The sequence below is a fragment of the Musa acuminata genome, chromosome BXJ3-11 (genome assembly GCF_036884655.1).
Source record: "Musa acuminata AAA Group cultivar baxijiao chromosome BXJ3-11, Cavendish_Baxijiao_AAA, whole genome shotgun sequence".
NCBI classification, from domain to species: domain Eukaryota; kingdom Viridiplantae; phylum Streptophyta; class Magnoliopsida; order Zingiberales; family Musaceae; genus Musa; species Musa acuminata.
In genome coordinates, this window is record NC_088359.1 from 16,742,563 (window position 1) to 16,756,140 (window position 13,578).

Here is a 13,578-nt window from a genome sequence, read left to right on the forward strand (position 1 = left end):
ATCCATTTGAAACAACTTAAAATTATTACTACTAGCATAGGCAAGGAGCATCCTTATGGCTTCTAATCGAGCCACAGGAGCCAAGGTTTCTTCGTAATCGATACCTTATTCTTGGTTGAAACCTTTGGCCACTAATCTAGCCTTGTTTCTAACCATGATACCATTTTCATCTTGCTTGTTTCTAAAGACCCATTTAGTACTAATAACTAAATGGTCATTTGGCCTAGGAACAAGCGTCCACACCTCATTTCTCTCAAATTGATTCAATTCATCTTGCATTGCGATAATCCATGAATCATCTTTCATGGCTTCATCAACACATTTGGGTTCAATTTGGGAGAGAAAAGCGGCGTTGGCACAAAAATTTTTAAGAGAAGATCGTGTTTGAACCCCCTTTGATGTGTCTCCTAAGATTAGCTCCTTAGGATGAGTATCTACATACTTCCAATCCTTGGGCAAGGAAATTTGGGAAGTGGATGCATCAAAGTTGCTAGTTGGAGACGGGGTTTCATTTAAATTCAAAGAATCAAAATTAACATCATCATCAAGATCATTTTTCCTAATTTCGGAAATCTCATTGAAAACAACATGAATGGATTCTTCAATAATTAAAGTTCTTTTATTGAAGATACGGAAATCTTTAGAAACCGAAGAATAACCAAGAAAGATTCCTTCATCGGATTTAGCATCAAATTTTCCTAAGTTATCCTTTTCATTCAAGATAAAACACTTACACCCAAAGACTTTAAAATATGAAACATTGGGTTTTTTGTTATTCCATAACTAATAAGGAGTTTTGGTGAGTAAGGGTCTTACAAGAACTCTATTCAAAATATAGCATGCAGTGTTTACGGCTTCGGCCCAAAAGTATTTGGGTAGGCTATGTTCATTCAACATGGTTCTTGCCATTTCTTGTAAATTTCAATTTTTTCTTTCTACTACCCCATTTTATTGAGGATTTCTTGGAGTAGAGAAATTATGGTTGTATCCATTGAGTTCACAGAATTCTTGGAAATCATGGTTTTGAAATTCTCCACCATGATCACTTCTAATTGACGAAATCATAGAACCCTTCTCATTTTGAACAAGTTTACAAAACTTGGTAAAATATCTAAAGCATTCATTTTTCTATTTTAAGAAGTAGGTCCATGTATATCTGCTATAGTCATCAACAATGACAAAGGCGTATTTGCTACCTCCTAGACTCGATGTAGAGATTGGTCCGAACAAGTCCATATGGATCAATTGTAAGGGCCTAGAGGTGCTTATTTGATTCTTAGTTTTGAAACTACCCTTAATTTGTTTACCTAATTGGCAAGCATCACATACATTATCTTTGATGAACTTAATATGAGGAATTCCTCTTACAAGTTCTTTAGATGATATTTGAGTGATTAATTTCATGCTAGCATGACCTAATCTTCTATGCCATAGCCAAGCATCCTCATTCAAAACCGAAAAACACATTTCATTACACAAATCATTGATGTCAATAGTGTATACATTATTTTGTTTTAATGCAATCATAGACATATTTTTATGTGGCTTTTCAATGATGCAAGCATTAGATTCGAATTTGACAGTGTATCCTTTATCACATAATTGACTAATGCTCCAGAGGTTATGTTTTAAACCATCAACTAACAAAACATCTTCAATAAAGAAGTTGGATTTGTTACCTATGGTTCCTTTGCCAATGATTTTACCCTTGTTGTTGTCTCCGAAGGTGACAAAGCCTTCGTCTATGCTAGTGAGCTTAGAGAATTGAGATGGATCTCCGGTCATATGCCTTGAGCATCCACTATCAAGGTACCATCTCTTGCTCCTAGCTTGCGATGGTGTGGGTTTCTACAAGAAAGGATGATTTTTAGGTACCCATTTGCTTTTGGGCGCCTCAAAGATAGATCTACATTGTCTATCATGTTGCATAGAATTTATCATGGTTCCTTTAGGAACACAAATCAATTTGTTTAGACTAATTTTCTTGAATGGACAATAGTGCGTATTGTGTCCAAGTTTGCAACAAAAGTTACATTTGGTTTGGTGTTGAACATGTAAGATGGGGCCTTTTATGAAGGTGGTTGGATTTTGGTGAGAACTTCTCACAAATCAAATTTCACTCCTTTTTGGAACGTGACCCTTGTTTGCAAGGATCATGTTTAATGACTTGCTACCAACCTCGAATTTCTTCAAGGTGTCTTTAAGTAGCAAGTTTTCTTTTCGGAGAGTTTCTAGATCATGGCATTTGATGCATGGATCTAAACTATCATGATATTCAGTTTTTAACTTATCAAAATCACAAGTAAGACTATAATGCTCCTTTTTTAGCAATTTATATTTTCTATTGATAATCTTGCATTCATCAAATAAGTCATGGAAGGCATTTAATAATTCATCGAAAGATAAATCTGCATCTAATAAATTTGTTACCTCCTCTCCGATGGCCATTAAGGCGTAATGAGCAACTTGCTCGGTGTTGGACTCCTCTTCTTCGGACGCGCTCGAATCATCCCATGTTGCTTTGAGCGCCTTCTTCTTTGTTGTTCTCTTTTTGACTTGATGACAATCACTCTTGTAGTGTCCCGGCTTTTTGCACTCATAGCAAATAACTTGGTCCTTCTTGGGTTCAAGTTTATTTTTAGTGTCATTCTTAAACTTGTTTCTTTTAATGAATTTTTTAAATTTTCTTGTTAGAAGTGCCAAGTCATCGTCACAGTCCTCATCACTTGAGTTTTCTTTCAAGTGATCTTCCAAAGTTCTAAGTGCCATATCCTTCCTGTTCTTTGGAAGGATGTCTTCTTGCTCTTCATGAGCTTTGCAAGTCATCTCGTAGGTCATTAATGACCCAATTAGTTCTTCAAGAGGGAAGTTGTTTAGATCTTTCGCCTCTTGAATAGCAGTGACTTTATGATCCTAACTCTTAGGAAGGGATCTTAGAATCTTATTTACGAGCTCAAAATCCGAAAAACATTTTCTGAGTCCTTTTAGACCGTTGACGACATCCGTGAAACGGGTAAACATGTCGCCAATAGTCTCACTCGGTTTCATCCGAAAAAGTTTGAAAGAGTGTAACAAAAGATTGATTTTTGAATCTTTCACTCTACTTGTGCCTTCATGAGTCACTTCGAGTGTGTGCTAAATATCAAATGCGGTTTCACAAATCGAAACACGATTAAACTCGTTTTTATCAAGTGCACAAAATAAGGCATTCATAGCCTTTGCATTAAGAGCGAAAGCCTTCTTCTCCAAATCATTCCAATCGATCATTGGAAGAGATGACTTTGAAAAACCATTCTTGATAAGATTCCAAAGTTCAAAATCCATAGAAATAAGAAAGATCCTCATTCGGGTCTTCCAATAGGTGTAGTCCGTCCCATTGAACATGGGTGGACGTGTAATAGAATGGCCCTCTTGGTTTCCGACGTAAGCCATCTCTCTTGGGTTTTAATCCGTTTGATAGTTAACCGAGCTCTGATACCAATTGTTAGGATCAAGAGCACTAAGAGGGGGGGGTGAATTAGTGTAGCGGAAATTTTTCAGCGATTAAAACGAAAGCTGCGTTCGTTTGATAAAAACGATTTCGATGTGAAACCCGATTCTAAGATTACTTTAACTTGAGATTAAGCGAGATAACGTTAAAGTAGATCTACGAAGGCAGTTTGCAGTTTATGATGGAAAGCAGAATACAAGCGCAAACTGAAATGCGATGTTCGTACGATAAAAGCCGATTTACGTCTAAACGCAGATTTAGAAAGTTCTGAACTTAGAAACTTATTCATAAGATCGCAGAAGGCAGTAAACAGTTATGATTGAAATCAAAACGTAAATGTAAACTGAAATATGATGATCGTACGAAAAAAGCCGATTTACGTCTAAACGCAGATTCGAAAAGTTCTGAACTTAGAAACTCGTTCGTAAAATCGCAGAAGGCAGTAAGCTATTGAGAAGTTTGCAGTGAAGGTAAAATGCTCAAAGGAAATGCAAACCGAGATTTAGAGTGGTTCGGTCAATCTTGACCTACTCCACTTTTGGCTTCCTCCACCGACGAGGTCACCGACGTCAACTAGAGGCCTTCCTTCAATAGGCGAAGGCCAACCACCCTTTTACAGATTCACTCCTTTTGATGGGCTTAGGAGACAACCCTTACAGAAGTTTTCTCTCCTCTCTTTACAACTCAACCTTTGAAGAACAGAAGGAGGAGAACTTTTGGCCTTTACAACAGTTTTGAGCTCTAAGAATCACAGAAAGATATCAAGATTTCGAGTGTAAGTTGCTTCCTTTCAGTGCTGAATGGGTGGGGTATTTATAGGCCCCAACCCAATTCAAATTTGGAGCCCAAAACTGTCAATTCCCGGAATTCCGGGATCAGGCGGTTGCACCTCCTGACTAGGGCGGTTGCACCGTCTGGTAGAGCTCGAAGACTGAACCTATGGGTGGTGCCACCTTTGTCAGGGGCGGTTGCACCTCTCTACCAGAGCTCGAAGACCGAGCTCAGGCGGTTGCACCTCTTAACTGGGGCGGTTGCACCGCCTGGCAGAGCTCGAAACTTGAGCTCAGGCAGAGGCGGTGCCACCTCTTGTCAGGAGAGGTTGCATCGCCCAATCTCGCTCGGAGACTGAGCCCAAGCGGTTGCACCTCCTAGCTGGGGCGGTTGCACCGCCCAGTCTCCCTAGGAGACTTAGCCCAGGCGGTGCTACCTATTGGCTTGGGCGGTTGCACCTCCCACAGCAACCAGGGTCCGAATGGGTTGATCCATTCGGCCCAATTTGGGTTTTTCAGGGGCCCAATTGGCCCAAGATTAAGCTAATGGGATCACCTCCCATTTTCAACTTAATCATTAGTGCTATCTACGATAAATCCAAAGACAATTTCTGCAGCTTGCTCCGGTGCGTCAATCGCTTCTTCCGGCGAGTTTCCGGCGAACTTCCGTCGATCATTCGATGAACCCTCGGTGATGCTCCTGCGGACTTCCGACAAACTCCTAGACTTGCGACGATCCACTTAGCGAGTTCTGACGAGCTTCTTTGGCAAGCTTATGGACTTCTCGGATTTGTTCCCGTAGAACCTCCGACGACTGTCCGAACTTCTATCGAGCTCTCGAACTCGCAACATGATCATTGTCATAACTCCGGCGCAACTCCTGCTGTATGTCTTACTTTCATCGTAGTTAATCCTGCACACTTATCTCAACACATAGATTAGACAACAAATGACAATTGACTTCATCATCAAAATCCGAGATTCAACACCAATAAGTTCTTCGAGAGGGAAGTTATTTAAATCCTTGGCCTTTTGAATGGCCATTACTTTAGGGTCCCAACTCTTTGGAAGGGATCTCAAGATTTTATTAACAAGTTTAAAGTTCGAAAAACATTTGCCAAGAGCTTTTAATCTATTGACGATATCTGTAAAACAGATGTACATGTCAATAATAGTTTCGCTTGGCTTCATCTGAAACAACTCATAAGTATGAACTCTACTAGTGCCTTCGTGAGTGATTTCGAGTGTGTGACAAATATCAAAAGTTGTTTCACAAATAGACACCCGATTGAACTCGTTTTTATCCAAGGCATAAAACAAGGCATTCATAGCCTTGGCATTTAAAGCGAAAGTCTTCTTCTCCAACTCATTCCAATTGTTCATTAGAAGAGAAGACTTTTGAAAGCCATTTTCCACAATGTTACATAACTCAAAATCCATAGAAATTAGAAAAATCCTCATTCTAGTCTTCCAATATGTGTAATTCATCCCATTGAACATGGGTGGACATATAATTGAATGACCCTCTTAGTTGTCCGCAAATGTCATCTCTCTTAGGTTTTAAACTAAACGAGAGTGACATTGCTCTGATACCAATTGTTAGGATCAAGAGCGGCATTAAGAGGGGGGGGGGGGTGAATTAGTGCAGTGGAAAAATCATCGATTTTGTAAGATATTCATTCGTTGAAAACAAATTTCGGAAAGTATTTGACTTTAGAGTAAATGAACTAGCAATTAACTTAGAAAGTAAATAGCAGTAGTAAAAAGTAAAATGGAAATGAGCACATCAGAATTTATAGTGGTTCGGTCATTGTGACATATATCCACTTCTGATTCCTCCTGTGTTAAGGTCACCGGCATCTACTAATGGTCTTCCTTCAATAGGTGAAGACTAACCACCCTCTTTACAGTGCTTTCTCCTTTTCACGGGTTTAGCAGATAATCGTTACAAGGCTCACACCTCTCTTGAATGATCACAACACTAGAAAGGGAGGAGGACTTTTAGCACTTTTATAACACTTTTGTCACCCAAGACTTCAAAATATTTTTCATACTTTCGTGCTCTTTAATGCAGAAAAGGGTGGGGTATTTATAGGCCCCAATGGCTTCAAAATTGGAGCCAAAAAGTATCTTATCTTGGATTTTCTATGTACTAATGGTACCACCACTATTATTGGGCGGTACTACCAACTACAAACTGACACTGGGTAGTATCACCGCTAAGTCTAGGCGGTACAATTGCTTGAAAAAGCTCGGAGATCGAGCTTTAGCGGTACCGCTACCTAGACCACCTGGGAGATTGAGTCACCAAGCGATGCCATCGCCGACCGTGACTTCAGGTGATGAATGGGCTATTCAACCGGCCCAGTTCAGTCCAGTAAAGGGCCTAGTTGGCCCCTTAACTGAGTTAGTAGGATTACCTCCCAATCCTAACTCAACTTAAGGTCTAACTATGATAATTGAGACATTTAAACAAGCAATCTTTGTCTGGTATGTCGATTGTTCTTTCGGCGATCATCTGGTGAACTTCTTGGTAAACTTCTGGTGAACTTCTGGTGAACTTCTAGCGAACTCTCGATGAACTCTCGGCGAGCTTCCGACAAACTTCCAGCACATCGTTCGAATCTTCGACGTATTGTCCGATCTTGGACTCCGGCCCAACATCTGTTTTATGCCTTACTACTATCGTAGTTAATCCTACACACTTATCTCAACATATAGATTAGATTAAACACTTTACGAATTGATTTCATTATCAAAATCCGAGATTCAACAAAAATATAATCAATAAGTCACATGAGAAAACTATAAAAGTAAACTGTAATTTATAGTTTTTTTAATCAAAAATTAAATCCAATCAAATAACCAAAAATATAATCATGATCAAATTCAATCACAATTATAATAAATCATATTTATCAATTTCAAATTAAAAATATAAATTAGAATTCTCAATTTCATAAGGGTAAAAATTATAAATATGTTGATAGGACATAAATTGAAATTATGAAATTTATATAGGGCAAAACTATAATTTGGCAAAACTAGCATAGGGAGTAAAAATATAAATATGTCAAAAGAATTAAAGGATATTAATAAAATACAGAAGGGTAAAGCTATAATTTGATTAAAGGGAAACCCTAAGGCAAAACTATAATTTTTCCCAAAAATGTGATCTGCAGCGTCGCTGCCTTTGCGTGTGTGGCGCCACCACGCCGCTGTCGGCACATGCCTGTTGCCGCCACAGCATTGTCGCTACCTGCGCGCAGCTAACGCAGGCGGTTCCTGCCACACGTGGTCGTTGTGCACGACCGCTGTCCGTGCGCAACTCCTGCCCGCGTGTGGCTACCGCGCACGACCGCCGCCGGTGCGCGGCTCCTGCCTGTGCGCGGTCATCATCTGGGCGGCTGTCTACCCTCACGCGGCCACCACATGGGCGCGATGCTGCCCGCGTGCAGCCACTGCCTGTTGTGTTTCGACACGCACATTGCCCAGTGTAGTAGATTTGCTAACTGTACGCAACAAGGTCGGCAGCGACCATTGTTGCTTTGTGATCATTGGAGAATATGGATCATTTATGCATCGTAAATAAAAATAATATATCTAATATATTTAATCTCAATAACTTACATTTTGATACCAATTGTTAGCATAAAATCTATAATCATGCTATCTGTAGTGCGAAAAAACTTTTATGCAAGGATTGAAATCAAATAAAATTAGATTAAACAACATTATGATGCATACCTTTTATAGTTGTTTAGAAGAATAAATCTTATCTGATCTATAAGCACCCGATCTGAGATATTAATCTGAAAGGAGAACTAGATCCTTCTTCTCTCTTCCTATCCTTTCACAGGACCACTTAGACTAATGGATTAGGGAGAGGGAGATTGAGAGAAAAACCTTAAACTTTCAACTACATTGAGATGCATCTTTTTAGCCTCTAAAGGTCTTGTCTATTTATAGGCGAGAGTAGAGGGTCTAGGATAAGTTATTATGAGAGTTCCTATTAAGGGCATCCCTTAAGGAATCCTATTATAATATGAACTTTTCTATTAGTCAATAATCATAACAAAATCCAATCATATCTATAATATATCTTGCTTAATTAAATAGGGTCACATAATCTAACAAAAGAGTCTAAAGTCAATCTTTTGATACATAGTTTTGAATTGTTTCGAATGAAGCCAAGCGAAACCATTATTGACATGTACACTTATTTTACGGATGTTGTCAATGGTTTAAAAGCTCTTGACAAATATTTTTCTAATCTTGAACTTATAAACAAGATTCTAAGATGTCACGCCCCTAAAAAATATCGATATTATTATAATTTTCATCACAAACCAATCCAGGATCCAAACTAACATTTGAGGACACTGAAAAATATTCTATCAAATTCACATCTATAAAACCTGTGCAGTTTATAATTATATATCATATCTCTCGATAATTCACATTTATGGCAACCTAAGCCAACTTAACAAACATGTACAACATTTATAAATCCACAAGCTAAGTAATTTATACAATCAGAACTCCAACCATTTACCACAAGTTCATATCATCGTAAACTAGATTTGACATTCCGAAATTCCAAATAAGAGAGATCGTCTAATACTTTTACAAGGTATATCCATTTCAGTTCATCGACAACATTTTATTATATACAAAATATGCTTATACAACAATAACATAATAACCAACAAGACTTGCCCATAATTCTGAATAGCTCTCCACTGCCTCAGCCCAATTCAAACATCTCAAAGAGTGACAAGCTGACCTGAAAGATTTATATAACAATGGAGTGAGCTGAAAATAGCTCAGCAAATGACAAAGCATATCTAGCATGAGAAGGAACAGTTTCCAATGAAATAAGATATCACAATGCAAGACAGAATCCAAGAGATTCAAGGATATCATCTCATTAGATACAGAATCGCAAATGTCATTTCATTTATAACAAATGGAGCATAGAGTAATTGGAGCATATCAATAGCGTACGAGATGTTCCGGAGCATATCAATGGCAAATAGGACACTTCAGAACATATCAGTTCATAGCAAATGGAGCACAAAGTAATTGGAGCATATCAATAGCGTACGAGATGTTCCCGAGCATATCAATGGCAAATAGGACATTTCAAAACATATTAGTTCATAGCAAATGAAGTATAGAGTAATTGGAGCATACCAATAGCGTATGAAATGTTCCGGAGCATATCAATGACAAATGGAACATTTCGGAACATATCAATGGTATGTGAAGCATTTTGAAGTATATCAATGGCATAGGAAACATTTTGGAGCATATCAATACAAAATACGAAATAGAAGCTCAGACATCGTACCCTAGCATAGTGCATGTGAGGTTTAACTTAGTGGTGGCTCCACGCCGTGATGAGTTCTCGACTGCATCCATGGGTAGCCCTTTCCTACTCGAGCCCTCTCACCCTGCCTAAGTGCTAGGTCGGCTCTGAATTTCATATCAAATAGATAGAAGGTGAAGTGGGATTCCAAATATAATATGTCCATTTCTGAATGACCATCAAATATAATCTAGAGCATCGCGGGCTCTAAGCACATACCCTTTACCATTTCTAGTAAAGGTCCAAATAATCCCACAAACACCATAGTACAAAAGGGTATTGTGAATAATAAATTGGGACATATCGGAAGCACATGCGGAATAACGAAATGTACATGTGCCTTTATGAGTCAATACGATGCAAACATAATCCTTCACAAATGTATTCAGATTTGAAAGGAAATGAAAGCAAGAGTGTACAAGGATTCCAAGCAATCACATATAGCTTAATTCAAATAAGAAGGTTAGATGAAATTAATTTCCAAAGGAATGAAACCAGAATATACGAAATCGACCAAAGCTCGATTTCAGGCAGAATTCAAGAGGCACATTGAATAAATGATTCAAACTATCAATCGTGCTCCAATTTTACTCAGAAAATATATCATTGGAAAATTACTATTTTGCAAAATCTGTAGGATCATTTGAAACAGAAGTTTGGGTAGGCAAACTTACTCCGAATTCTTAAAATAAGCTATTAAAAGAAAGTTTTATGAGTCTATATTCTGATCAAATAAGTTTTGTCTAAATCAGAGGTCAATAAATGAAGTTATAACCATAACAAGGTAGAAAGGTCAGAATCTCGGAAGTTGCACAGATTCAAATCATTATGTCTAAATAGGAGATATATCAAATGCAAGGCTAGAACAATTCAAAGTTCCTCATATTCAAAGTAAATATAGAGATAAAATTGCAGTAAGGAAAGATCAAGACACTTGCAATAGGAAGGATTAGAAAGCTTACAATAAGAAGGATCGGAACACTTGCCTTTCAAAGATTTTGATCCGAAGATCCAAAGAAGGTGTCAGCCCAAATCCTTCTACTTTTCCTCTGTGTCCTCTCCTTGTTTCATTTTCTACATATGTCTTCTCCTTTTCCTCCATGACTGCAGCTCATGCAGAACATAGAGGCATAGTCACCTGATCTCTCTTACTCTCATTCATTCGTTTTCTTTTTCAAACGCAGCTATCGCAGCCATCGCCGCTGCCACTACCACAGTTGTAGCCACGACCGCAGTTGCTGTCACAACCGCAGCCCCTTCCACTGCACTACTTCCTTCCTCCCTTCTCTCATTCCTACTTTTTTTTCTTTCCCAAACATAGCTGCCGCAGACGCAGCCACCACCACCGCAGCCGCAATCACGGCCACATCCCCTTTTTTTTTCACCTTTCCTTTCTTTCTCTTTCCCAAAAGCAACTGCTGCAGCCACCACCGCTGCCGCAGGTACAGCAACCAACGTCGCAACCGCAGCCGCAGTCGCAGCCACGGCCGCAGCCACCACAGCCGCAGCCTCTTCTTCCTCCCCCGCTCTGTTTCCTCTCTTCTCTTCCAGCTGCAGCTGCCACTGCCGCAGCTGCCTCCCCTTCTCCTCTTCCTCTCTTCTTCCCTTTTCCTTTCTCTTCTTCCATTCCTTCTCTTCTTTCCCAGCTGCACTGCTGTAGTCGCAGCCTCAGCCACGGCTGCAGCCTCTTCTTCCTCCCCTGCTCATCTTCCTCTCCTTCTCTTCCAACTGCAGCTGCCATCGCCATAGCCGCAGCCCCTTCTTCCCCTTCTCTTCTTCCTCTCCTTCCCTTCTTCCTTCCTCTCCCTCTTTTCTTGCCACAGCTGCAGCTGCCACAGCCGCTGCTACTTCTTTCCCTTCTCCTCTTCCTTCTCCTTCCTTTCTACTTCTTCTCTTCTTCTCCTTCCTCCCCTTCTTCTCCCCGACGCACAGCACCTCCTCTCCTCTATTTCCTCCTGCAGAAAATAGAGGTGCCGCCACTTCACCCGCTTCTACTTCTTCTCTTCCTCTTCTTCTTCTTCTCCTTCTTCTCCTCTTCTTCCCTTCTCCTACCCGACACCCCACACCTTCTCACTGCAGCCCATGCCGCAGCCATCCTTCTTTTTTTTTATTTTTCTCTTCTTCTCTTTCCTCTTCTTCTTTTTCTCCTCCCCAACGCCCCACACCTCGTCTCTTCTGTTTCCGCCTGCAGGAAACAGAGGTGCTGCAGCCCTAGCTACTGCCACCTCTCGCTCCTCTCCCACTTCCCTCTCTTTTTCTTCTTCTTCTATTCTTCTCTTCTCCCTCTTCTTCCTCCTCTCTTCTTTTCCCTCTTCTTCTTTTCTTCTCTCCTCTTCTTCCTTTCTCCTCCCCAACGTCCCACAGCTCCTCGCTACAGCCCTTACCGCAGCCACCTCCTCTTTTCTTCTTCTTCTTCTTCTTCTTCTTCTTCTTCTTCTGCTTCTCTTCTTCTCCTCTTCTTCCCTTCTCCTCCCCGATGCCCCACACAAGAACTCCTCTGTTTCCTCCTACACGAAACAGAGGTGCTGCAGCCCTAGCTGCTGCAGCTATCTCTCTTGCCTCTCCCTCTTCCCTCTCTTCTTCTTCTTCTTTTCTTCTCTTCTCCCTCTTCTTCCTCTCTTCTTCTCCCCACGCCCCACCGCTCCTCTCTCTGTTTCTCGAGAAATAGAGAGCGTGAGAGGCGATGGGATAAAACCAAAATTTTTGGTTTTTTTTTTTTTTTTTTGTAACTTAACAGTTTAGTCCTTGAAATTTCTATATTTATATATAGGTCCTCCGATTTATAAATAAATCTTTATTAATAATTTTTAAAATTGAGGGATATTACATAAGATCCCTTCAAAAGAGTTAGGATTCAAAATTAACTACAATACAAGAGATAAAAAACTTAAATAATTTTTCATTCGAAGGACTCATTGGTTTATTGATGACATATAAAATGACGTGCAAGGCACATGATGAACATGATGAACAACCTTTCAAAGAATAGGAAGGATTTGACACTTAGAACAAAAGAAGGCAACTTGAGTGAAAGCTTAAGTGATGATGACTTTGAACTCCTCACAATAAAATTAAAGAAACTTACAAAACAAGAATCTAAGAATAAAAATAAACTTAAAAAGATAAAACAACTTGCTATGAATGTAATCGGTCGAGGCACTTCAAAAGCGAACGTCCACAAGTGAAGAAGAAGCTACAAAAGAAGAAGAAATCACCCAATGTGACTTGAGGGGATTCAAGTGCATCTAAAGACAAAAAACAAACTAACAAAGAAGAGGTAGCGAACTATGCCTTGGTGGCTTTCGACAATGAGGTAAGTAACTCAACCAAAACCCCTTTACTTTACTATGAAATTACTTGATGCATTTCATGAATTGTTTTCAAATTAGTATATAAAATGTAGAAACAAAGGGGGATCATGCTTCTCTTCCTAATGATTTTAAAAAATTAAAAAAAATTGAGCATGACAATTGCATGTTAATTCCTTGCACTAAGTATGAAAAGTTAGATTCACTTCAGAAGGAAAATGCATTATTACAATAAACAATAACAAAAGAAAGACCATTGGAATTAAAATGATTATTAACAAATTGAATCTTTTATACCAAGATGTTTTAATATTTCATACTATTGATCATGATGATTTTTTGTGATGATGCATGTTTTTTGGGTTTAAACGATAATGCATGGTTTTGGCTTAGAAAACAATGGCATGAAATCAATCACATATAGGAATGCATTATTTTTCTTAAAAATAACTCTATCCCCAAAAGCCTTTTAAAATTTTTAATAAGAGATTAATGAATCTATTTATGTTATGAATCTTGTGAACTATGAAAGTGATTTTGATGATTTGAATTTAATAATTTTTATCGAAATCATGGTCTTGATTTCTCAAGATTTATAACTTGAAATCGTTTATGAATCAAGATCTCTTATTATGTGTT